The sequence below is a fragment of the Castor canadensis genome, chromosome 1 (genome assembly GCF_047511655.1).
Source record: "Castor canadensis chromosome 1, mCasCan1.hap1v2, whole genome shotgun sequence".
NCBI classification, from domain to species: Eukaryota; Metazoa; Chordata; class Mammalia; order Rodentia; family Castoridae; genus Castor; species Castor canadensis.
Genome location: NC_133386.1, coordinates 30,009,647 through 30,037,018, shown reverse-complemented (window position 1 = coordinate 30,037,018; position 27,372 = coordinate 30,009,647). Strand labels below are relative to the sequence as shown.

At 39.1% G+C, this 27,372-nt stretch overlaps 1 long non-coding RNA gene across 1 annotated transcript; it reads right to left on the bottom strand.

Annotated features, from left to right (window-relative positions):
* Window positions 1-391: 391 nt before the first annotated feature.
* Window positions 392-21,652, bottom strand: LOC141423371 (uncharacterized). Its single transcript, XR_012448172.1, has 3 exons — window positions 21,499-21,652; window positions 1,672-1,738; window positions 392-983 (listed from the first exon to the last, which is right to left on the bottom strand). It is a non-coding gene; the product is annotated as an uncharacterized lncRNA (long non-coding RNA).
* Between the last annotated feature and the right edge of the window lie 5,720 nt (window positions 21,653-27,372).

Here is a 27,372-nt window from a genome sequence, read left to right as displayed (position 1 = left end):
CATGAATGATTAGGGGTCTCAAGCTGCCTATCTTCATATTCCACTTTCCTCCTAACATTTCTCACCATCCAAGAGGCACCTTTGTATTCTTGGCACATACTTACACCTACACACTGCAGGATCTGTGTACTCAGTAGTCTTGAAAAGGTTGTCACCCAGACTTTTGAAGTACTTGTGTCCTGAGATTCCTTCATGTCTGAGATTCCTTCATGTGTTTACTCAAGAGACCACCTTCTGGCTGACAATGTTCTTTCTAAGACTGCCCATGCTTTCCCATCATTCCCCATTTCTCCTCTACAAAGCAATACTTAATCCTTAGGCTTATTCAGCATGATGTGTATTTCATTCATATTTTATATTGTATGACTCACCCATTACAATGTATGCTCTGTAAAGGCATGGATTGTGTTGTTTTTATTCATTTCTTTATAACTGGATCTGTGGAAGTATCTGGTACATAGAAGGTACTCAAAAAATATTTTTTGAATGAATTCACAAGTCATGGGAAAACATTTATATGACCATGGTCTAGAACTAAAGAGACTTGTAATAGTAGAACTCTATTTAGAGGGGTAAAAACTAGAAAACAGATAGGTAAGCTTGGGTAAGGCCAATATAAGGTTTTATATCTTACCAGAGTTTGCTGTTCTGATAATTTATGAAAATAGAGAGCAAGGTGGATATAGCACAGATATGTGTAGAAAGAGGCTATTGATCTGCTGGATAAAAAACAAGCTTACACTGATTTAATGACTGCCTCCTTGCCTCATTCTATTACTAAAAAATTAGACTAAACATTAGAATGTTTAGTCAACTTAAACTATTTGAGCCATCCAAAGTCATATAAAAATCAGATCTCTTGCTAGGGATGTAGCTGGGGAGTAGATGAATTGCCTAGCATGTTCAAGGGCCTGGGCTTGATCCAGGACCACAGAAAGAAAAATCAGATCTCACTGAAAACTCTGTGTTCCATGATTGTGAATCTGTGAAACAAAAAGAGAGAAAAAAGTTAATTATTTCCATTAGTTGCCCAATATAACTATTATACAGCATCTGTGCATACTTTTTTATTTTAAAAATCAATTGTTAGATTGTTGCTATAAAGGTTCATATGTTTTTATAACATATATATGTTTTATATATAAGACTCAAGGCAGTCTTAAATTTGGGCCAAAGTCAATTCTTGGGATATACTATGTTCAGCAAAGATGGTCCTTCAGAACATCAAGAGGGAAATTTCCCTTGTGCCAAAGTCCTGACTTTAAATGTGAATGGTAACCATTATTGAGTTTTTCATTCATCCAGAGACTCTCCCAGGACCATGTAGCACACAATCTGAAAAGTGTTCAAACTTACATGCTAAGAAATCTCTGACAATGCAGATACCCTACACCAGCTAGATGGCTCTTCTCCTTCTACTGAAATACTTTTTGGTTGGGTTTGCAGCACACTGTCTAAAAGGCTATTAGGTGCTGTATCATCTTTTATTGTCACAATATCTTTGAATTTTATGCCTGGTGGGTGCTATGACAATATCAGTTGAATCCAGTGAATCTTCAGTAAATACATGAAATTAAAGAGAGTGTGTGTTGGGAAAGTTAGAGCAAGCAACAAGTAAATCAGTCTGTACAGAACCACGGCAGAGTAGAGATGACCCTGAACTCTACATACCTCTGATCCTCAAGGTTCTTACACAGTGCAGTGAGGTGACTGTTGAAATAGTGTGTGAAGGCCATCTCTAGCAATAAAGGAAATGCAAATTAAAACCACACTAAGATTCCACCTCACCCCTGTTAGAATAGCCATCATCAGCAACACCACCAACAACAGGTGTTGGCGAGGATGCGGGGAAAAAGGAACCCTTTTACACTGTTGGTGGGAATGTAGACTAGTACAACCACTCTGGAAAAAAATTTGGAGGCTACTTAAAAAGATGGACATCGATCTACCATTTGATCCAGCAATACCACTCTTGGGGATATACCCAAAAGACTGTTACTCCAGAGGCACCTGCACATCCATGTTTATTGCAGCACTATTCACAATAGCCAAGTTATGGAAACAGCCAAGATGTCCCAGCACTGACGAATGGATTAAGAAAATGTGGTATCTATACACAATGGAATTTTATGCAGCCATGAAGAAGAACGAAATGTTATCATTCGCTGGTAAATGGATGGAATTGGAGAACATCATTCTGAGTGAGGTTAGCCTGGCTCAAAAGACCAAAAATCGTATGTTCTCCCTCATATGTGGACATTAGATCAAGGGCAAACACAACAAGGGGATTGGACTATGAGCACATGATAAAAGCGAGAGCACACAAGGGAGGGGTGAGGATAGGTAAGACACTTAAAAACTAGCTAGCATTTGTTGCCCTTAATGCAGAGAAACTAAAGCAGATACCTTAAAGCAACTGAGGCCAATAGGAAAAGGGGACCAGGAACTAGAGAAAAGGTTAGATCAAAAAGAATTAACCTAGAAGGTACCACACACGCACAGGAAATCAATGTGAGTCAATGCCCTGTATAGCTATCCTTATCTCAACCAGCAAAACCCCTTGTTCCTTCCTATTATTGCTTATACTCTCTCTACAACAAAATTAGAGATAAGGGCAAAATAGTTTCTGCTGGGTATTGAGGGGGGGGAGCGGGAGGGGGCGGAGCGGGTGGTAAGGGAGGGGGTGGGGGCAGGGGGGAGAAATGAACCAAGCCTTGTATGCACATATGAATAATAAAAGAAAAATGAAAAAAAAAAAAAAAAGAAATAGTGTGTGAAGGGTGTTACAGCAGAGTTTTCAACACAGAGTATGTGATGAATTACTTGCAAGGGCACCTCACCAGCCATTAAGGGGAACATTTCTAGAGAAAGTGATCCCCAAGCTGAATCTACAAGAACAACATGAAGAATGCCAGGGAAAATGGGATAGGGCTAGAAATATCTAGACAAAGTAGAAAATATATATGAGAGACAGAATGAAGAATTGTTCAGTCAATTAGTCAAGGAACTGTAAGACAGTCTTTCTTCTGGAACATATTGTATAAAGAGAATAGTAAAGCATGAGACTTAAAAATAAACAGAGACCAGATCATGGGGACTTTCAATACAAGGTTGATGAGTTTTGATTTTATCCTGGCACGAGTAGGCATTAAATGAGAGACCCCTGAACAGAGAATTTACCTGTCCTGACTTGTAATTTCTAGCAGTTACTCTGGTCACAATTTGGAGAGTGAGAGATTTCAGAGCTGGCCAGGATCCCAAAGAATTATTGATAGATGATGATGAACGAGATGATGGTCATGCATATGGAAAGTGAATCTGCTCAAAGATATTAAGATGGTAAAAAATAATTACAACTTGGCTGCCATTGCTGCTTCTCCTCATGTCCTCAGACAAACCGAGCCTGACCTCTAGGCTTAGGCCTGAGCAGTTTGATAGAATATAGTGCAGTTCTCACGAGAACAGAAACACAAAGGAAGAAAAAAAGATTCTAGTTGCTGTTTTCAGTTGTAGTTGCCAGTGGTCGTTACTGAAGGAAGATAATGAGTCCAGTATTTGGAAGTATTCATTTGGAGGCAATTGGTGATCCACAAAGTAGAGTTCTTCAGTGGAAGTTCAATTTGCAGCAACTTTCTGGTTGTTAAATGCCATGCCAGATCAAAGCTGAATCTCTCTGAGAGAAGTAAGTAAAATCCTAAATAATCTCACCAAATCACATCAGTTAGTTATTTAAAAAGTATTTGAGACAGCATGGGTGAAAGTCTAGGAATAATGCCAGTAATGCAGAATGTGTCTGTAAGAAGAACCGTATGGAAAATTAATAGGGGTCTCCAGTTGATTTAACATCATGTTTTCCCATCCTCTGCTAGACTCCAATTTCTAGAAAGATAGACTAGTAATATGTCCAAATTTATAACCCTGAAAAAATCAAATGCCTCTGTGAACTTTTCCTTAGTGACTTATACAAGTAAGCCTTAACCAACTTATGTCTGCTTGGAAACAAAAATGACAATAATTTATTTGCTGAAGAGAAAACACATATTAGAAAAAGAGTCCCATAATAAATGATTTAGTCACTTACTTTTAGACAGGTTAATGTCTTCAAAATATGGTGATCATTAAAATATAAGTTATGATGGAATAAATTATAGAGTGAGTAGTAATCTCTGCTACATGAATAGAAAATAAAATTAATGCCAAGCATACACCTGTAAAACCACCTTATTTGGTCATGCAATTACTTCTCCATCAGTTATGGGAATAGCAGGAGGTGGGACAGGAAAGACTCTCTTGGAGAGAGTTCTAAGAAAAAAGAACTAGGGCATCATTTTTTAACTTTTATCTGGATCTTTACAAATGGCAAGTGTATTTGCCTAATTTTGCATACTGACTGATTTCTCACATAAAATCTACTACCACATACTGGCCACCTTGAGCCATATATGTTATTGTCATGCTTGACTCAAAAACTTGCTTTTAAGTCACAGACGTGGAGGCTTCATTTCCCTTGCTTCTATCTGGGCAGAGCAAAGATATTTATCTCTGGATCTCCTCAATCCTGGAAGCCTTGGTAATGTTGTTTTCCTCATCTGACCTCTGCAGTATCTCTTGGACACAAAATGCTTCTAGCACTGTGGCAAAGTGAGGAATGGGAGGGAATGGGAGCCTACAGAGGATGGCCAGGCTGTGATTCAGTCACTAGCTTTGGAACCAGCTCTAGAACCAGCATACTAGAAGGAGGGAGAAGACAGGAAATAGCATTAGAAAGGACTAATAATGATCCAGGAGCTTACCATGTTACCTAATTTAAATTTTCCTTCCCTGAGAGCCAACATAATAATATTTATGAATCATTATTTTCATTATATAGTTCTATGTTATTTCCATTGGATAGCCTCTTAAGGTCATGAGATAGAGTTGGTCTATCAGATGGACAGTACCTGGACTTCAGAGTTAGGCTCCTTGCACTGCATCTGCCTAGCCATTTACTACTATTGAGTTGCTCAGAACTCATCCAGTTATGATATGAGGAAAAGTCCAATCATGAGGAAGTGAGATTGCAAGTAACAGAATTAACTGAACTTATCTTTCACCATAGATATAAATGCTATCCAAGTGACTCCTTGTCTCCTATGTGAGAAATGGCCCATGTACAGTAGAAATCTTGTGTTTTCAGATACGTGGGAAATCCTCACGGATTCCCACAGTTATTGATCACAGTTAGTGATCATAGTTATACACAGACCTGTAAGAGACCCAGGAGATAGACACCCAGTTATAGCTTCTGAATTTATTTGTACTTAGGTTAGAACACAGATTCTGTCTTTTCAAATCACCTTTCCTGGATGAAACACATCAATAGCTCTTAGCACAATTGGCTCATGGGCACCCTGATCCCAATGAGCACCATAGACTCCTTGCCAGAGTAAGAAATTAGGAAGGTTCTGGGGCTGCCTAGTATATGGAACACAAGTTGCCATACAGCATTTGGGAATCACCAAGGCTTCAGAAGTAGCTGGATGGAAGTTGCTCAGAAGGAAATCCCTAAAGGGTAAGTGGAGAAAGTGTTTTTAGAAAACACTTGGCCAATTTCATATCTTTTCTGAAATTCTACAGTGAACATGACTTTTTAATTGTGATAAGTGTACAATCTATGGAGTTAAGTACCTTCATTTGTGTTGACACTACCATCATCCATCCACAGTACTCTTCATCTTGCAAAGCTGAAACTATGGGCCCACTGAACACCAACTCCTTATTCTTCTTTCTCCTCTACTCCCTGGAATCTGCCAATCTACTTTCTGTCTCTAAAAATTTGACTATATAAGCAGAATCCTATAGTATTTATCTTTTTACTTCATTTAACATAATGAGCTTAATTTCATGCTTGTAGACTCTGTCAGAATTTCTTTTTTTAAAGCTCAATAATACTCCATTGTAGGTACACAACTACATTTTTCTTATCCATCTGTTCACCAATGGGCAACTGGCTTTTACTTTTTGGCTATAGTAAATATATGAGCATGGCACCATATTCAAATATCTCTTTGAAATCCTACTTCAGAGTACTTTGAGTATAGAGCCATAAACTGAATTTCTGGGTCATATGGTAAGTCTATTTTTATTTTTCTTAAAGAACTGACATACTCTTTTCCATGTCAGCTCTACCACTTTATATTTCTATCAGTGTTTCAAGTTCTTTTCTCCACATATGCACCAGTGCTTGTTATTTTCTATCTGTGTATGTTTTTTAGCATAACCATCCTAATGGGTGTGCAATGGTGTCTTATTGTGGTTTTGGTTTACATTTCTCTAATTATTATGGTTTATTGGCCATTTGTTTGTTTATAGAGAAATGTCCAAATCCTTTGCTTATTTTAAAAATTGTTGTTGTTGAATTATATATCCTGTATATTAACTCCCTCATGAGACATGATTCTCAAATATTAGATCTCATTCCTAGAGTCACCACTTCTACAACAAATATGACTTCCTTTGTATATTGAGTATGCCCTTTTCTTAGGAGATCATCATACCTTTGTAAAGATGCTTCAGTCCTACCCTGTTTGTCAGTATAGTTTATTTGTCCTAGGTATAGGACATAGGCTGGGTCTATGAAAACTCACACCATGAATGAAAGCCTCTGTGGAAGGTGCCTTTCTGGGATCAGAAATGCTAATAACTGTGTCCACGTGGAATGGCTGGACAATCTTTCCTGCCTCAGTAAAATATGAACCTGAGTATGAAGACACCCTGAGGGAAAGGGGCCAAGAAGTCCAACCCTCATGGTATTGTCAGACATTTATTTTGGACATGTCAGTAGACACAACTTCAACTCAACAACTGCACCTAGAATTTATCAGTTCATCAACCAAAAAAATTTTTTTCTTTTCCTGTAACTTGTGAAACTTTGGTTTCTGTCACCTGCAGCCAAGAGAATGTACACTAATATTCATTTGGAAATGTTGATTCCTGAAGATAACAGACCAAAGTATCCTCTCTAATCAATGCTTGTGACAATGGGGTTAAAGTTGTTTATCCAAAGTCCACAAAGTGGTTTTAGCACCCCAACTGTGATGTCCTCTATGTCTTCTACTGTTTCCAGCAGGACAGTGGCCAAGACATTTGGGGCTAGGAAGCACATGGAGGGGAAAGACTTTATTTGTAAGGAAGGAGGCTTAAATCATCTCATGGTACCTTAAATTATTATTTTAAACTATTTCCCCCTTTCAAATTATGATGTACTGGATGATTCTTAGCACCTCACTTTATGTCACCCTATAATTTTCCCATACCTCTTGTGAACCCTGGAACCTCAGTGTTCCAGCCCCACAATTTACCTCCCACCCTGTGACCACAGCACCTAACCATCCATGAAATGCAGTTTAGAACTAACTTAGCTAATTGGGTATTAGAGCCTATGACCTCTCTTTAATTTTTCTTTCTTTGGAAAAAATTCTGATTTATACCCTTGAGTCACCGTAGTCTCACTTATAGGCATGCTACATGCTAAAGAAAATGCAGAGTTGCATAGTCCCTTAACATTCTGTATAACCAGAACCAGCATGGTAGTTGGATAGTGCTATGATTTGGATGTTTTATTTCCCAAAGGTCATGTGCTGGAAGCTTGGTCCCCCTTGTAATGGCAATGAGAGGTGGTGAGACCATTAAGAGATAGAGCCTAGAGAGAGGTGATTGGGGAAAACACACTCAAAAGGGATTCATACCTGTCCAGAGTTGTGGTTAGGTCTCAAGGATTGGACTGGATTGGTTACTTCAAGAGTTTGTTTACAAAGTAAGTTTGGCTTTCTGGGCTTACTCTCTTAATTCTTCTTTTGTCATGGGACCTTTCTCTCACACAAGTGTCTCCATCATTGATGCTATCTGTCATGAGACCCTAAGCAAAAGCCAATGCCAGCTCTTGAGCCTCTGAAACCATGAGCTAAATAGAACTCTTTTTTAAACAAAGTACCCAGTTTTGGGTACTCAAAACAAACTAAGGCAGCATTTGTAGGTTTTCTTTATTTTCCCATGTCTCATGTAACTCTAGTATACCCATACTGGTACCCATAATGAGAACTTACTTATTATGCTTTTAGATCAACCTGAACCTTTTTTTTTTTGTTTTTATTCATTTATTCATATGTGCACACATTATTTGGGCCATTTCTCCTCTCTGCTTCCTGCCTCCTCCCTCTCTCCCATACTCCCTCACTTCTAGGAAGAACCTGCTCTGCCTTCTTCTCCAATTTTGGTGAAGAGAAGACAGACATAAGCAATAATAAGAAAGACATAGCATTTTTTCTAGTTTGAGATAAGGATAGCTATACAGAGAGATTCCTAGCATTGCTTCCCTGAACCTTTTTCTTAAATAACTGAATGATAATCCCTAAAGGTAGAAACTTCTATTGCAATAACTGAACAATACTTTTTTTCTGGGAAAGACATGCAAAGTAAACAAGTTATTAGCTTGACAGTATTGAGACTTCTTGAGGCATTTGTCTGCCTCCTTCAGGTCAGTCATGTAAGCATGAAGGTACTAACCTCTTTAACATTATAACTAGGAATAAGTTGTCTTCCTAGCCTGAAATTCCTTTCCTTAATTAATGACAAAATTATACATAGTTAATGAGTGCATTTTTGTATTCTGCTTTTTTAAATAGACTAGCAGAATTACCTTCTGAACACTTAACTTTACTCATGTTTATTAACTCCAAAACATGAGGCATTTTTCAACTCCTCCAATAAAACATTCTATTCTGAGGCTCTCTCTGTTTCTTGGGAAAATAAGAAATGAAATTTCTTTGCCATAACTAGTCTCATCTTATGAAAAAACTTACAGTTGCTTTCTCATCTTAATTTTTTTCATTAAACTAAAGTGAAATAAAACAAATCAAAACAAACTGATCTGTAAGAGTGGAGTCAAGTGAAATTAAAGTACATTTTCTATTCAAAACAATGTCTAAATGAACGTCTACCTTCATCAAACTTGCACTGCCTAATAACATGACATGTTTACAATGTTGAAGGAAATCAGGTGTTTTCATGCTAAATGAAAATAAAATTTATGTGCTGTTATTACCATATTCTTTGCCTGGTGTTTCTCACTCTATTCATCATTAAAGGCTGCTCAACAAATACTGTGCAAACTGCTAGTGAGGATGTCATGTAGTAATAATTCAGAATAAACCAAGGCTCCCAGTGCCTTGAGGACAATCAATGGTTTAAAAAGCAATATTTACTTCCCAATGGCTAAATGGTGACAAGGGTTAATCATTTGCAAATATGGAGATCTATCATCTCTCCATATTTGATATACTAAAAGCAAGACTTAGATACTGGAACTCCAGCTTAGGAAAGGTCTTTAGTCATCACCATCTGAAGAGCTATGGTAGTGGGCAAAATGATGTCATTTTAGAGATCACCAGATTTTTCTACCTAAATGTATTTTTGAAAGATTTACTTGTCTACTTGTATATTAGTTATCCATCACTCTAACAAATTGCCCCAAAATGAAGCACCTTAAAACATCAGCCATTTATAACCTCACCTGGCATCTAACAGAGATCTAGGAGCAGCTTAGTTGGGTGGTTCCAGCTCTAGTTCTCTCAAGATTATGGTGAAGCTGTCTGCCAGGGCCACAGTCTTCTCAAGGCTTGATGGGATTGAGAATTCTCTCCCAAGCTCACTTAAATGATAAGACTCTGTGACTTCTCTGGTTCTTGGTTAGAAGCTAAGATTCTTGCTACGTGGGCCTCACCATGAGATAGGCCCAATATGACAGCTTGCTTGCTTCACGATGTGAGTTTCAAGAGAAGGAGATCACATGAGCATCTAAGATGAAAGCAATAGTCTAGAAGTGGCATACTTGTCATCATATGCTATTAGTCACAGCTCAAACATGGTACAACACTAGAGGGGCCTACACCAGAGGGAAGTTGTGGGTTGTTGAGGCCATCTTGGAAGGTCTAGCCAGATGCTGAAGAACATATTAAGAAGTGAAATGAATTAGAAAGAGCATAGTTCAGAATAAGATATGTGCAAGTCCAGATCCAAGAGTGCTTCTTGCTACCTGGTGGTAACTGCTTAACTCTCTGAGCCTTAAAATTCCCATCTCAACCTTTAAATAACCCATTTCACACAGTGGCTGTGAGGGTTAAATAAAATGACATTTAAAAAGATTTCCTTCTTTGCAGGTTCCTGTGAAGGAAATTAACAATGATAACAAACAAAAAGAAAGTGGGGTTTTTGGGTAGAGAAAGAAACCCAAAAATATTATGCTGTGCTTTTTGGAGGGCATGGGCTGCCACTGGTGACTTGAGGGTGTTGATGATGTTCCAGATAGGTTAATGTAATGCTCCTACTTCATTGCATTAGCTGTGATTTCTCTGGAGTGCTATTAAGTCACATCCCAAACATTTATTGAGCACCCGTGTGCCAGGCATTGCTAGAAGTTGGGGCTATGATGATAAGTGTGGCTCAATTCCCGGGTCCTTATGTCACATTGCTCCCTGTCTTGCTTGGGGGTAGAACACAAGGTAAGAAGAATGGCAAGGAGACAATCCTCACCACAAGTGGATGTTTGAAGAAAGAAGTAGATGTGCACAGAGGAAGAAGGCCTGACTGGGAAAAAAAAAAAAAAAAAAGGAAAGTCCTCATCCAGCTCTCAGCAGTCATGAACAGGGTGCCGGTGAGGGGGCAGTAGCAGGTGCATCCTGAGCAGAGAAAAGGATGACAGCCAGAATTCCTCCCAGAGTGGGTTGTTAGACAGGAAATACAAATGCAGGGCATGCGGCTAAATTTGAATTTCAGATACTCACAAAATAAACCTTTAGTATAAATATATACCAAATATTAAATTGCTATTTATCTGAAATTTATTTTATCTGGGAACCCTGTATTTTACCTGACAATCTCATCCTGGGAAGAATACTGAATTTGCTGGAGCAGTAGAGGTTGAAGATAGGGAAGAAAATAGCAAAAAGAAGAGGAAGGATTTTTAATGCCAAATTGAAGAGTTTGAACTTGAGCCAATAGTGGATAAGAGTTAGAGAACCAGTGGTACTCAGCTGGGGAATACTCTGGTCAGATTCCTTCTTAGATAAGACCCTCTGGTAGCTGTGTGGAGAATGGAGGGATGTGGTAGGGTCTGGATCTGGAAGAATGGTGAGGCAAGATCTGTGACAAGACAAGATGTAAGAGAAGAGGACTTGAGCCAAAGCAACGTAGGCAGGGCAAAGAATCAGGTAGAATCTTCTGAAGACAGAAATTGGTGATTCATTTAGTCGGTAGGTCACATCTTTTAAACAGATTTTAGAACAAATTTTAAAATTAAAATTCCACTTCTAAATAAATTATTCAAAACCTTAGTTGTACAATCAAACTACAAAAGAGGATTTAAAAAAAAATTCTGAAGCCCCATTCCTATTGTTACTGATATAATTGACTTGAGGTATATCCTAGACAAAAATGGTATCTTTTTTAATTCTACAGATATTTTGATGTATATAGAGGATCTATAACTATTAATTATCTTATTTCTTATTATTCTAAGGAATGTCCAACTTTCTCGAACAATGTCCCTGAGCAAAAACATATTACCTTCATGAACAAGGTTGTCATATCCTCCTGCACAGAACCATGCCAGTCAGTGCCACGTGTTTTGCAGAGAAGGTGCTGGCTGGCTATTCCTGCCTAAGAACATGACTTTTTTTTTCTTTTTGTGGTACTAGAAATTGAACCCAGAGCTTAGGGCTTGCTAGCCACTTGAGCCATACGCCTAGCCCTTCTATTGGTATTTTGTTTTTGCGAAGGTATTTTGCCACCCTTTGCCCAGGCTGGCCTCAAACTTGTGATTCTCTTGCCTTTACCTCCATGGTAGCTGAGATTATAGATGTGTCCTAACATACCTAGCCGGAGTCTATTTACTTTAACCATCATCTCACTAAGTTATTATCTTATCCTGCAGTTGAAAAGTAGAAGGGGAACAATATCAAAGGGTTTTCTTGGACTCTACCTAAACATCCAAGTATATAAATGTTTCTTCATCCTCCTCCGGTTATTGCTAAGCAGGCAGCCCAGAAATCACAGGCGTCCAAGCCTAGTAAGTACACTGTAAATTTCCACCCAGACCTGGATCCCTGGAGACAACAGATGGCAATGTCTGAGGTTGCAGTGTTTCTAGAGTTCACAAAATATCCTTCACGAGCACCCCTAATTTTCAGTAAGCTCGTCTTGATTTCTTCTAGAGGCAACAAGTAAGTTCAGCTATCTCTTTTCATAGTTGGGGCTGGTTAGGATAATGGAATGTGAGCTGTCCTTAGGGATTTTTTTTTTCAAGTCAAGTGGATGCCCCATTTTAGGGCAGAGAGAAGCCCGTGAACCTATTGTTTTCATAGCAGTAGAGTGCCTATCTCACCAAGAGGTATTATGGATACTTTTATATTTTATGTTAGGTTTTTTTTAAATCAACTTACATAAGATTTACTCCAAGATTCTTTTTATAGTAAGAGTGCTTCAATTTCTATAAAGTGAGATTCAGCTTACAACTTGTAAAAGCCACACGCCTGTGTATTCTTGCTTATTTCCTTCTTACTAAAGGCCCACATCTATTTTTGCTACTCAAGAAGAGTATCTCTAATGTCAGTAGTCATAATATTTTCTTCTGCTTTAGAAAGGAAAGAATGAGTGATTTGAACACTTGAGATTATAACCAGTCAAAGAAAACCAAAAGGCTTCTTTTTTACATATCAGATGGTGGGCTCACAAAATGTTTTGACATTTGATCAAGTCCTCTACATTACACAATTTATCTTATCTTCTGTACTTCTCTTTGTCACTAGAATTCTTTTCTTTGGAAGCATTTCTTATGTGCTACATGTAAAAGAAGAAACAAGAGTAGTAGCTTGAAGTATCCAGTGACAATCATCAGGAAGATGTTTTAGTAGTTTAGTATTGGCAAAGAACTGACCTCTGGAACACTACTCTCCAAATCTGACCCTAGTGAAAACATAAAGATGAAATTTAAACAGTTTGATGAAGTTAATGCAAACATGATGCATAGAAAATATTTTGGACTTGTTGCTAGAAAAAAATTAAAATGTGTAAAATGATCAGTCTGGAAAGAGCACAAGCACTGGACGAAGAATCAGGAGACCCGTTTCAAAATTTACTGGTACTATCAAAAAATTCTTCTTGAAGCTGGTGTAGTACACACCTGTAATTACAGCCCTCAGGAGGCTGAAGCAAAAGGAATGCAGTTTTGAAGCCAGTCTGGGCTACAAGGTAGACCCTGTCTCGGTACAAACAAACAAACAAAATATTTCTCTTTTCCATTTTTGTCAGGAAAATTTGTAAATAAAGGGAATAGGAAATATTATTGCTAATATTTCTCCCTACTTGGAGATTCTGGGTATTTATAATTGATTGGAACTTGGAAAAAATCACAGTAAAAGAAATGTATTACCTTTGTTTCCATTCAAGAAATTTTTTGGCATATGTCATTAAAGTTACTAATTCTCTTATTCAACAAATACATACTGAACATCTGTTCTGTGCCAAGCCCTCTGCTAGGCACCCGGATCAAGTAGCAAAGGAAGCAGGCATGATCCCTTAGGAACCTGGAAGCATTAGGGGCAGGGGTACAATCTGGAGTAAAAGCAACTGAAAGGCCCTGTAATAAGTGCTCCAATATGACATTGCATAGTATCTCACGTTAAATGCTATTTTCAGTACAGTAGTATTTGAGGTAGAAGCCCTTTTCAGCCACGTTGATAACTAGAACAGCATTCACATCTTATTCCACAATCTAAACAATACAGTGGATTTCAAAAAATGCAGACCTTCTGTTGATGCTGTGAGAAAAGGAATGTGTGCTTTGACATATGTGTTTAGACATTCGCTTAGCAAGCATTCTGTCAACCTGCTGGGACAGTGCCACAGCTGAAGCACACAGAGCCCCAGACATCAGCTGTACAGAAACCAAATGGTGCCCAACCAAAAATTAACTTAGAATTCAAAGTATCTAAACACTTTGACAGGCATAACCAAAAATCGACAGAGGCAACCCCGTCATCCATAGTCATCGCTTCTAAGTTCAGTAAGGAACCATCCTGAATTTCAACTGCCTCACTGCTGGGCTGAATTTGAAATCTTCCCCATACAGCAAGATAATGAATGCCACAAAAATAAGCAAAATGAGATGATGTGTTAGATGGTCGCCGAATCGTGATAGATTACTTGATAAGATCACACGAATTCAAAGCAGTTGACAACTTCAAAACCTTTGGTTGATCATTTTTCTATTGAAATTATTAAAATTGAGAAGGTAAAAATGGAAGTGCCTTTTTTCTTTTAAGATTTTCAGAGCAGTAATGCAATAACCTATTAGGGCGTTGCTATATAGATCTCATAGTTAAAGTCCCATACTCCCAGAGACAGCCTAAGAGTTCTACAGCTTGCTAGCCATTAGCAATTAGAAACTCGTTTAACCCTGTTTGATCAATAATTTTTAGCTCAAGGGTCATGGTAACAATTAAGGAGCAGAGCTGACTTTAAACTTTTTGAATCAATTAGAGACAACTTGCTACAGTTAGTGGAACTCAGAAAGCAAACCAATCAGTGGAAACCTTACATTTTCAGAGTCAGAATTGGGTGTCACATGCTCTCTAATAAATGTACTTCTGAGGATAAATCAACCCACTCTGTCACCAACACTAACACTGCTTCCAAGCCTGAGGCAACCTTCTCTTGCCTCTATCACCCACACAACCCAAAACAAGTTCCTCCCAAACCCTATGTAAGATTTTGTTTTGCAGGGCTGGATGAGGTGATGTACACCTATAATCCCAGCTACTCAGGAGGTGGATACAGGAATATCTCAGTCCAAGGCTGGCCTGAGCAAAAGTGTGAGACCCCATCTGAATCACAAACTAAAAGCAAAAGGATGAGGGGTGTGGCTCAAGCTATAAAGTTATTACCTAGGAAGCACAAGGTCCTGAGTTCAGTCCTGGTGCTGAAAAAGAAAAAATCTTTCTTTGCTCAATAGAACTGTACCCAATCAGCACAACTTTTCTTAAGCAAGCAATATATTTGGCTATATTTTGGGGACTGAGTGTACTAATCACTTGCTTCTACACTATATACCCATTTTTGAAATTATAAGATGAGTCTTTAATTTTATTCACTGCTTTGTACGACTTGTTTTTCTATATAATGATCCATTTCATTCATATGTTTTATTTAGGAAACATTCTCTGTGAACTATAGATTCAAATCCCCAGGCAAAATCTGTCTGCTTTTTATAACTTTACCTTTACTGACAAATTCTGCATTCAAGTCTCTAAACTTTTCATCAGAAGCCTCAAACTGTCCCCTTTTTTTCCCTTTCCTGTCTGGGTTTTACCTGGTTCTCTAGGTTCTTTATCCACCTGGTTCTCCAGGCTCTCTATCCACCTGGTTCTCCAAACTACAAACCTTGGACTTGGACTTGGCCTTTCCTTCTCTATTCTCCCCCAGACTTAACAGTACTCTGTGAGCTTGGTGTGGTGATGCAGGCCTGTAGTCCCAGCACTCAGGAATCTGAGCCAAGAGGATCATAAATTCCAGGCCAGACACATACATTAAAAAGAAAGAGAGAAAAAAAAAATTTAAACTCTCTGAGATGGTTGGCAAATCTCTGCCCTCTCCTCACTCTTTGGCTTGTTCTCTAATTAAAGATTAGAGAATCCTGATTTTGTCAGGATGATTAGCAGGGTCAAGTTGTTAGCAGAAGTCACTCTCCCACTTCTAATACATCCCCACTTCTAGCACATCCCCCATGAATGCACTGTGGTGATGAAGAGTAGAAGCTTGCTTTCTTAAGAGACCAAGTGGAGGCTATGGCGTGTGGGACCAATACTACTGAAACCATCTTCCTCTGTTTTCTCCATCATTCCCCACTCACTCCTCTCATCCAACGTAAGCCTCATTCCTGTGTACTTTACCTTCATTGCTCGTGCCAGCTCCTCTGCCTAAAATTCCTTTTAGTCTCCTCAATGTGATTCTAGCTCCAGTTTGGGTTCACACTAAAATCATCTCTGCTACAATGTCAGTTGCTACCTCTGCTCTATAATCCATTTGACTGGTAGAGGACTGAATGCAATCCATGTGCTTTCATTATTCCATGTTTTCCTCTCCTGCTGGAAGCAGCTGAAGGACAAAGACATAACTTCATTCCTCTCTGAAGGCTATTGGCCAAAAGAAAATAGTATAGAGTAAGGTCCCAGTAATGTGAGTTAAAAAGGGGCATCATTTATAATATGAACTAGTGACTGTTAGTTACATAGACCCTTAACATAGTCACAAGACTTGAAGAATTTCCCAACTAAAAATCTTTACTCTGTTAATCCACGTGACCTTGACTTCTCAACACCGCCCAAATGAGGTCTGTGCATTTCTGTGAACAAATGTGAGGCTTTGGTTTCCTTTTCCTCCTTGCTGGGCTCTCACTGGGTTATTCTTAGGAAAGAATGCCAAGGCATTCCACAGGGAATGTTTGTACGTTTCCAAAGGAATGTGTCTTGGACTTCCGGTCTTCATTGCCCGTGAAAGGAATGGCTTTTTAGATGGCAGCAGAATCACAGGATTGCATTATGTTTGCCTTGGCAGTGATTAACAAGGTTTGGCAGATAGACTCCACACCTCCTAGCATTGGAAGAGAGAGTTTAAAGAAATATTTATAAGGCACTTACTATATGCCAGGTGCCATGTTAAAAGATAAAGAGACAAAGACAATTAAAATACTACCTAACCTTCTAGTTTACATCCTATGTAAGTGGGGAAACAAAGGAGCCCCAGTATACATGGCAGTAACAAGGGCACAGAGGAGAGGGGTGTGCGGCATGACAGATGAATGCTGCAGAAGTTCAGAAGTCTTCTTAGGAGGGCTTCGAAGGTGCAGAGATGCTATTTAAATGGATACACAGATGTGTGGCGGCACAGGTCACATACATGCTGCCCAGAGAACACAGACATAGCAGAGTCCTGGCAATCTAAGAAGGCCAGGATTGGCCTTCTTTTGGAAAATCTTTGGAAACTCTTTCAACTTTACAATTGTCATTTATTTTTAAAATTTCTTCACAGGCCTTTCAAACACTTAGCTTTGCTAATTCCTTAAGCACAGTATACAATACTATCATACTTTTTTGATCTCTTTAAGCTAAAAAGGGGTTTAAGTAATAAAGAACAGGTAGGTTTACAAAAGCAAACGTCTGCCACCATTTTGAGGCTATACTTCTAAGAATGTCCAGGATCTAAGTTTGCTTAAAAGGGATGGGATTCTGAGAAGAGGCCAGTAAAAATGGGAAGACTGAGAAAGTCACAGAGCATTGTATAGCATGCTGGTCACTTTCTGTGGTCGTAGTAAGCCTTTGAACGCCTATTGCTTGTTGACAGTGCCTTTGCATCCACTTGACTTTCACATGGCTAGCTTTCTGTGTCAGTGCAGGGTACTCTAATCCCTCCTGCTTGAGCTCAACCCATTAAATTATAGCCTTAGCCTTGTGATGGGGAGCTGACCCCAGTTTGGTGCCAGGCACCCAGCAAAATGGGGATTAATAAAACCCGTCCTGGCATAGCCAAGGGCTCTACAGCTGCTTCTTGCAATTAGACTTGTCATCATTCTCTCAAGAAGCCCCAGTTGATGTTTAAATCCTAATTGGCAGGGGACACCTGTTTCCTGATGGGAAAGGGTCAGTCACAGCAGTCATAGGCTAAGAACCCAGATGAAGGAGCACAAATAAATACCTTTTGCCTTAAATCTATTTTCTTCCATTTGGAGTTTCATTTTTGTTTTGTTTTGCTTCTTTTTTATTTCTATCCACCCCCGCTCCCAAAGTGGCATGTGCAGAACCAGGTTGGTCCATGGGAGCAAATAATTTTGGGCTCTGAATCTTTATTGAGCAAGAACTTTCCACCTGTCCTGTCTCTTCCCAGGGCATCCTCCATACCACCCAGCAATCCCGTCTTGGCATGAGTATTTTTTCCTGGTTACTTTTTTTTTTTGCCAGAGTCCTGGTCTTCATTCATTCTGGCACTTGGGTATTCATTAACTGCCTGTAAGCTGCTGAAACTCTGTAGCTTATCTGTGCCTATAAAGATATCAAGTGTATTTTTGATTTCTGTCTTCAGTGAGCTTGCATCAATAGAGGGAGGCATTCGAATAGCCTGTAGTAGGGCACAGGAAGCACTCTTGCTCAAGTGATGTCTGAGAAATCGGGCATAGAAGGAAAAGTGGCAAAAATTCTCAGGACAGTCTTTTTAGAGGTTTGGGCAATTTGGTTCTTTCTAAAATTTAATAACCATAGACTTTCTGCTTAGACTTTACTGGTTGAGGTTGTCTAAATAGTAGTAAGGTAGGTTTTTGGATTTTGGGAGTTTTTTTGGCTGGGAACATCAGTAATGTCTTAAAGAATTCACTGTGACTCTTCTAAAACCACTAGATGTTTTCAAATTAAATATTATTTATTGCACTATGATGACGAAGGCAAATAAGTGGAGGTAGTAAGACTAAAATAATCACTTAAGAATGTGAAGGAAGCTGTGAATCAGCACATATCAAGGAGCAATGCAATAAGCATTTCTTGAACACCACTATGTCAGGCTCCAGGCTACCACTTGGACTTCCTTTGGATCACTTGAGTTTTCAACTCACTTTGTAAGGACAATCCTCCTACAGAACTTTGCCAAGAGCCAGTTAAGCTCTCTTGTCAACCCTGCCATGTCCTGTGGGATCCAGTGAAATCAGGAGATCAGATAAGACTAATTCTGGAGTCTGACTGATTACCAGTGGAATGTCCTTCAAGTGCCATATGGCAAATTCAAAAATTTTTTGTCATGTACTTACTCAATGCCTTGTTTGATATCTAGTTTTATAAGTTACTATGCTGTGTTTACTAACATTGGTATGGTCATTAACATTGTTGAAAGGAAGGAAAGGCTTGATCTTAAAGGCTGAGAGCTTTAAATCTCACTGGTTGATATGTACTGGTAAGAACAACCACCTCCACGTGGCAATTCTACACAAGAGATTAATTAAAATCATTGCAGGAGCCACTGTATCCCATGCCATCTCTTCAGTGGATTCTTCCTGGGACCCTTGGGATAGACAGTTTGCAGCCTACACTTTTAGAACAAGAAGACCCTCCCTCCAAAATTATTTGCTCCCAGCAACCAACCTGGCTCTGCACATGCTATTCTGCGGTAAGGAGAGAAAGAAAAAAAAAGAGAAACAAAACACAACAAAAATGAAACTCCAAATGGGAGAAAACACATTGAAGGCAAAGGTATTGGGAGAAATGAACCAAGCCTTGTATGCACATATGAATAATAAAAGAAAAATGAAAAAAAAAAAAAAAGGCAAAGGTATTTACTTGTGCTCCTTCATCCTGCTTCTCGGCCTTTCCCCTGTGCCTGCTCTTTGGATAAGGGGAGTGCAAATGGAAGGATAAAATACAGAACCATTTCTACCTCCTTAATCACTCTCTGAGGACCAAGTGGGCTACACTCCTGGATGGCAAAGTGCTTCATGAGTTCCTTGTGGTCGTGTATTCAGTCGTCTTTTGGTATCCACAGGAGTTTGGTTTCAAGATCTCTAATCCCAGGATATCCAAATCTGCTCAAGTCCCTTATATAAAATGGTATAGTATTTGCTTATAACTTGAACAGTCCTCTTGTATGCCTTACGTAATTTTTAGGTTACTTATAATATTGAATGCAATGTAAATAAATTGTTTATGGAATGATACAAAGAAAAGAGCTGTCTATGCTCAGCATTGATGGAGTGCTTTAAGTAGTCCTTTCCATCCACAGTAGTTGAATCTGCAGATGCAGTGTCTGCAGATAAGGAGAGCCACCTTCTTGTAACTCCATCTGAACAGTAGTTAACCATCTACTGTGCCTGTCTTTGGATATTGGGTACATTACAAACCTACCTTATATGAGGGAGAACATACAATTTTTGGTCTTCTGAGCATGGCTGACCTCACTTAGAATGATGTTCTCCAGTTCCATCCATTTATCTGCAAATGATAAGATTTCATTCTTCTTCATGGCTGAGTAGAATTCCATTGTGTACAAGTACCACTTTTTCTTGATCCATTCATCAGTAGTGGGGCATCTTGGTTGTTTCCATAACTTGGCTATTGTGAATACTGCTGCAATAAACATGGGTGTGCACGTGCCTCTGGAGAAACCTGTGTTGCATTCCTTTGGGTATATCCCCAGGAGTGGGATTGCTGGATCATATGGCAGGTCTATGTTTAGATTTTTAAGAAGTCTCCAAATTTTTTTCCAGATTGGTTGCACCAGCTTGCATTCCTACCAACAGTGGATTAGGGTTCCTTTTTCCCCACATCCTCACCAACACATGTTGTTGGTGGCATTTTTGATGGCCATTCTAACAGGGGTTAGGTGGAATCTTAGTGTGGTTGTGGTTTTAATTTGCATTTCCTTTATTGATGGCCATTCTAACAGGGGTTAGGTGGAATCTTAGTGTGGTTGTGGTTTTAATTTGCATTTCCTTTATGGCCAGAGATGGTGAGCATTTTTTCATGTGTTTTTTGGCCATTTGAATTTCTTCTTTTGAAAAAGTTCTGTTTAGTTCAGTTGCCCATTTCTTAATTGGTTCATTGATTTTAGGAGAGTTTAGTTTCTTAAGTTCCCTGTATATTCTGGTTATCAGTCCCTTGTCTGATGTATATCTGGCAAATATTTTCTCCCACTCTTCGGGTGGTCTTTTCAGTTTAGAGACCATTTCTTTTGTTGTGCAGAAGCTTTTTAATTTTATGAAGTCCCATTTATTCATCCTTTTTCTTAGTTGCTGGGTTGCTGGGGTTCTACTGAGGAAGTCTTTGCCTATACTTACTTGTTCCAGAGTGTTTCCTGTTCCTTCCTGTACTAACTTCAGAGTTTCAGGTCAGATATTTAGGTCATTGATCCCTCATATGCAGACTTTAGATCTAGGGCAAATGTAGCAATGTTGTTGGACTTGGATCACATGATAAGGGGAGAGTACATAAAGGAGGCATAGGAATAAGTAAAAAACCCAAAACATGAAAGTGTTTAACGTCCCCACTCCAGAGGAACTAATACAGAAACCTTAAAATGACAGAGGTTATCATGAGCGGGGGATCAGAAACCAATGTAAACATCAGTTAGAGTTGAATCAAAATGGGTCGTAACACATGGGTACATGAAAGCAATAGTAGGACTCTCTCTGTATAGCTATCCTTAACTCAACTAACAAAATGCTTTGTCTTCCTTATTATGCTTACGTGTTTTCTTCAACAAAATTAGTGATAAGGGCAGAACAGGACCTGCCTGGAACGGAAGGGGGAGGGGGGTAAAGGTGGGAGAGGGGGGAAGGGTGGGAGAGGGGGAGCAGGGTGGAGAAATGACCCAAACAATGCATGAACATGTGAATAAATGAACAAAAGATAAATAAATAAATAGATAACCTACCCTAGATCTCCATTGTTGATAGTGCCTTTGACTCCCATGTTCCTTTCAAAGCCTGTGTGGTCCAGAGCTCAGTTATTACCATATTAGGAGGGAGATGCTTAGGCTAAATCTCCTTTTAGATGTTTGGAACAAAGTGTGAGGCTTTGCAGCCTCCGTGTATTTATGAGGTAAGCAACAGCGAGTAGCACAGAGCTTTGAGGAGAATTGTGATTCATTCAGGAAGAAATAGCATGCACCTGTGAGAATACAGAAGTTGACACTTGACATTATTGGAGTACTGCGTCAGCTGGAAGGCTGTCCCCAAACGAACTGACAGCTTGGAGCGGCAGTGGAACTCTCCGACTGCTGTGTTTTGCTTTTGGAGTGAGGACAAACTTGTGACTCACATGGGATGTGGGGAGGTATGCCTTAGTGGCATTTAATCTTGGCAGGAGGGTGGTTGTGCAGAGGTGAGATGCAATCTAATAAGCACATGTGTTCTTACAGTATGCCTCGTGGCCAGGCCTCTTTATCTTCAGTAATCCCAATCTATGTCCCAGAATCACATCATTTGGCCATGGATCAAACCCCCTGTATTCTTAGCTTGGGGAATAATGAAACCTGCTCTCAAAACAAGATAGGATCATGATGAATTTCCCTCCCTCGGCAGCGGCACGACATTAAATGCAACACTGCATCGGGAAAATACATCTAATTTGCTGATGGAGAAGACCCAACATTGCTTTCCATCTGTGGAATCCCACCATGGTACTTTGTGACTGATGACAGGAATGAATTGATGGTATAGATAAAGAACACAAGAGAACAAAGCTTCAGAACCCAACAGCTAGAGCTCTGACTGTATTGCTGTTGCTGGTAGCAGTCACTGTCTTCCACAGGGCACTGGATGCTATTCTGCACATCACTCAGAGGGCAGTTTGCCAAGAGAAGCCCTTTAGGGTGCAATACTATTAAAATAGAAACGTTTTTGCGCTTAAAGAGTATGATGAAAAGGAAGTGACCCTGGCGGGAGCTCGCCAGAGTCTTGCTGCTCCTTTGAGCAAGGCCAGTGCAGGGGTGTCTTTGTGATGTAGGAAGGGTCACGGGCAGGGCAGCCTTCCAGAAGTCTGCAGGCAGATCAGGACAGGCCACTGATGATCTGAAAATGACTGGCACTGGGCTCTCAACTGGGGAGAGGAATCATTTACTCGGGAAATACTGACTCTCCTGCTGTGAAATCATGTCCATGTCACATAATCTCTTAAAACCCTGAGAGTTCTTTTCCAAATCTTTCCCTTTGGCTTTGAGTAAAACTCTGACTTGAACTGCAGATTTGAAAACTATTTTTAAACTCAGTGTTCACAGCAGGGACGCATATGTCAATTAGGTAGGGCAATGGCTTCTCAGAAGAGAAAACAATAGTACAGGGTGACAGGCATGGAGGAGGAGGAGGAACAAAATTCTATTTTCCTACTACTGGCATTTTATTATCTTGATGTCATACAATTTAAAAACACTTCCCAGAGTTAAATTTCTCCAAGAGTCAAAAGAGGAAATATATATATGTGTATGTATACATATATATGTATAAAAATATATATTTATATTCATGTATAACATCTTATTTTTAGAATTTGATTCTGCATTTTCAGAGAACTAACATTTTCTTCATTTTTGGAAAGAAAAGTAACAATGAAATTCATTTTTCACTAAATAACCAGCAATCCATGATACCTTCTCAGTGAGTAATTTGGTTTCCTCTATGGCAAGTTCAGATGAACAGAAAAGGCAGAAGCAGTTGAACACTGCCCCCTGCTGTCACTCTTCCACATTTGCTCTCAGAACCTGGATTTTATTTGGACTGTCCCAAGGGACACAAGATCCACAGCAGTGGCTTTCAAATTTCAGCCAGTCCTCCATATGCCTTCATAGTTCATTATCATTGCCTTCATTTTAGATCTAGGTTCCACAAATGAGAGAGAACGTGGTATTTGGCCTTTGAGCTTGGCTTATCTCACCCAGCATGATGACCTCCAGTTCCATCCATTTTCCTGCAAATGACAAAATTTTATTGTCCATTATGATTGAATAATATTCATTAGTATACACACACATATATATGTATACATAATATTTTATTTATCCTGTCATAGTTTTCTGGGCAACTCAGCTGTTTCCACAGTTTGGTCATTATGAAGAGAGTTGCAATAAACATGGATATACAGGACTCTTTCTTATATCAATTTATATTCCTTTGGATATGCAGCTATGAGTAGTATGGAGGGATCATAATTAGGTCTTTGGGAGTCAGTGGGAGGGGGGAGGGAGGAAAGGAAGGGACACGGAGGGGTGATGAGGATAGAAGTACACAGTATGTATACATAAGAAGGCAGCATAATAAAACCCATCAAACTGTTGAAAAAGTGGGCTGGGATGTAGCTTGGTGGTACTGTATGCATGTATGGAATTATCACACAAAATCCCCTTGTATTATTGATGTATGATAATTCAAAAAATTAAATGTTCAAGACTAAAACACTTTAGCTAGCATAAGAATCACTTGGAAGGTTGTGAAGTCCCAGCTTGCTGGCCCTCACCTTCAGGGTTTCAGATTCTGCAGATCTGGGTGCGGCTCCAGAATTTGCATTTCTGACAAGTTCCCATTGCTGATCCATCCCTGATCTATTTAGAAATGCCAAATCTGTGTAGGATGCCCTTGATCGCTGGCAGAAAAATCCTCTGACAAAAGAAATTGGCTTCTATGACTCTCTGAAGACATATTTTACTGCTTGCTCTAACCCATCCAGTATCTTACACAGGAAGACAAGTTGGGTGGGAGAGCCAAAGACAAAAGGAATTGATCAGAAATGCAATTGATCAAGCAATGTGGGTTGTAATAAGCTGTGCTTGCGGCTCAATGATTTTAACAGGGGAGCATGGGATGAATTGAACTACAGAAGATTGTTTATACAAAGAACTGGCTTGGCCTGGAATGTGAAGAACCTGCCTGTTTGTGAGAGCTGCTTTCAAAGTGAATGGATAATACTTCTCTTTGAAGGTCTGGGCAGAGTCCCAATTTTTCTTTCTTTCTTTCATATGCCACATGTTAATTTGTCTCCAAAATTCATTTACTCAGAAAGCAGATGGCTAGAGGTGTGAAACTTTGGTGGTATTAAGTCCTATCATTTTTGTCATCACCAATGTTTTCAGTACAACTGGAGTCATTACTGATTAAAGAACTCAGGAGCAAAGCTGCACCTTTGAACTTTGGAAACTAAAAAGAAGAGATGGGACACATTTCAACTACTTTTTTTTTTTTTACTGTGGTAAAGTTATGCAATGTTAAATTTACCATTTAACCATTTTTAAATGTATAGTTTAATAGTGTTAAGTAATAATTCACATTATTGTGCAACAGATCTCTAGAACTTTCAAAACTGAAACTCTACATATTATTTCTCCCTCTTCCATCCCCCTAGCTCCTGGCAGCCACCTTTCTTTTGGTTTCTGTGATTTCTTGTACTTCACCTCTTTCATGTACATGTAAGTGAAAGCGTGCAGAATTTACCTTCTGTGAGTATCTTATTTTACTTAGTCTTTGAGGTTCATCCATGTTGCACCATGTGACATGATTTCCTTCTTTTGAAAGATTGCATTATATTCCATTGTTTGTACATATACCCCATTTTCTTTATGCATTTGTCTTCCTGCAGACACTTGGGTTGCTTCTACTGTGAATAATGCTGTAGTCAAGAAGAGTGTGCAAGTATTTTCTTTATACCCTACTTTTGCATTTGGTTGGATACATACCTGTAAAAGTGATGACTGGATCATAGGGACATACTATTTTTAATTTTTTAAGGAGCTTTCATACTGTCTTCCATATATAATAGCTACATTCCCGTGATGGAAAGATGACTCTTCTGATTTCTCTGCATCCTTGTCAACATGTTACTTTCTGGTTCTCCTCTAGTGGCCCCTTAATGAGGGTGAAGTGACGTCTCTGTATGGTTTTGATTTGCATTTCCCCCATAATGGTGGTGCTGAGTGTCTTTTCATGTGTGTTTGTGGCCATTTGTATATCTTCTTTGGAGAAATGTCTTTTCAAGTCCTTGGCCCTTTTTTAATTGAGTTATCTTATTGCTATTGATGTCAAGTTGTAAACGTTCCTTATACATTCTAGATAACTATCCCTTATCAGAAATAGGCTTTAAAAATATTTTCTCTCATTTCCAGGGCTGCTTTTCACACTGATAGTTGTTTCCTTTGATAAGCAGTTTTAAGTTTTGAACTAATGCCTTTGTTTATTTTTGCTTTTCTTGGTAACACATAGCCAAAACAGTCATTGCCAAAACCAGTGTCCCAGAAGTTTTGTCCTATGTTTTCTTCTAGAATTTCTATGGTTTTAGGTCTTTCTTATGTTTAGTTCTTTAATCTGTGTTCTGTTAATAGCTGTATATAATGTAAGATCCAACTTCTTTTTTTTTTTTTTTTTTTTGGTGATGATGGGGTTTGAACTCAGGCTCACACTTGTTAGGAGAGCACTGTACTATTTAAGTCACACCCCCAGCCCATTTTTGCTTTAGTAATTTTTCAGATAGGCTCTCATGCTTACGGCCAGCCTTGGACCATGATCACTCTTCCTGTGCCTCCTGTATATCCAGAACCACAGACATACACCACCACAACCAGCTTTTTTGCTGAGATGGAATCTCGATAACTTTTTGCCCAGGCTGGGCTTGATCATGAGCTCTGCCCCTTGAGTAGCTGCAACTACAGGAGTAAACACCATGCTTGGGCCCCCGACTTCATTCTTTAGCTCAGCCCATGATAAACTTTATGCAAAAGCCTGTGAAGCTGCCTTCTATGTTGCCCAGTTGTCATGCTGAGAAAAATCTGATTCATTTTGTCATGACTTTCATTCTTCTTTCTAAGTCTCCTTTGTGGCTTCATTTTTCTCTATTAAAATTTTTTATCCATATGGTTCTTATTTTTCCAAATTTTCTATGACATAAGTCATCTGTGTATACTCAGCTTGAGTTTTGCAGATGAAGACAATGCACACAAATACAGTACCAGACACCAGAATGACTGATTCAGCCCAGAGAGCTTTTTCAGCACAGCATATTGTTTCAAGTTTTGCTTTTCCTTCAACTTAATTGTTTTCAAACTATGTAGAACATATTTCAGTTTATTCTATGAATTATCATTCTGTATATGATTGGTTAATTCTGTAAGGTTCAGTTCTATGTATTTATAAAGGAGATATATCCACCTCCACCATCATCAATAACTTTTGATGACCATGCTTCCTTGCCTTGCCCCTCAGCAACTCCCCAGCTCATCCTCTGAAAAGTACATGGCAAATGATCAGATGCTTTGTCAAGGAAAATTGCCTCCTCATCTATAACTACCCTTTAATGGCAGATGCTGTTCATTGAAAGCCCATGCTGTTCTGCTCAGCATCTTGCTGTGTTTGGGATATGCAGTGATGGAACCATACCTTGGCTGGAGGCTAACATTGGAAGTGTTTTTGTGACACCTCGGTTGAGTGAGAAGAACCTGGAGTCCTCTGGGGTTAATGTAGCTGGGGACAACACAGCAAGCTGGAAGGGGTGGAAGGAGAAGGAGGCAGTGGATGTTGAGTGCCCTGGACCTGGACTGGTGTGCAACAGATCTGAGCTGAAATGAACAAAGAAATTGCATCCAGTTCTTCATGGCATAGTTTAAAAGATCTATCACTAATTAATTTGTACTAAATAAGTACAAATGTACTTATCAAATATATAATTTAAATAATAAATAATTATAAAAATATAAACAATTGCATATAATGTGTACAGCAGTGATTAGTGATATATTTATAATAGTAAGTACTAATTGGCTTAGCAAAGA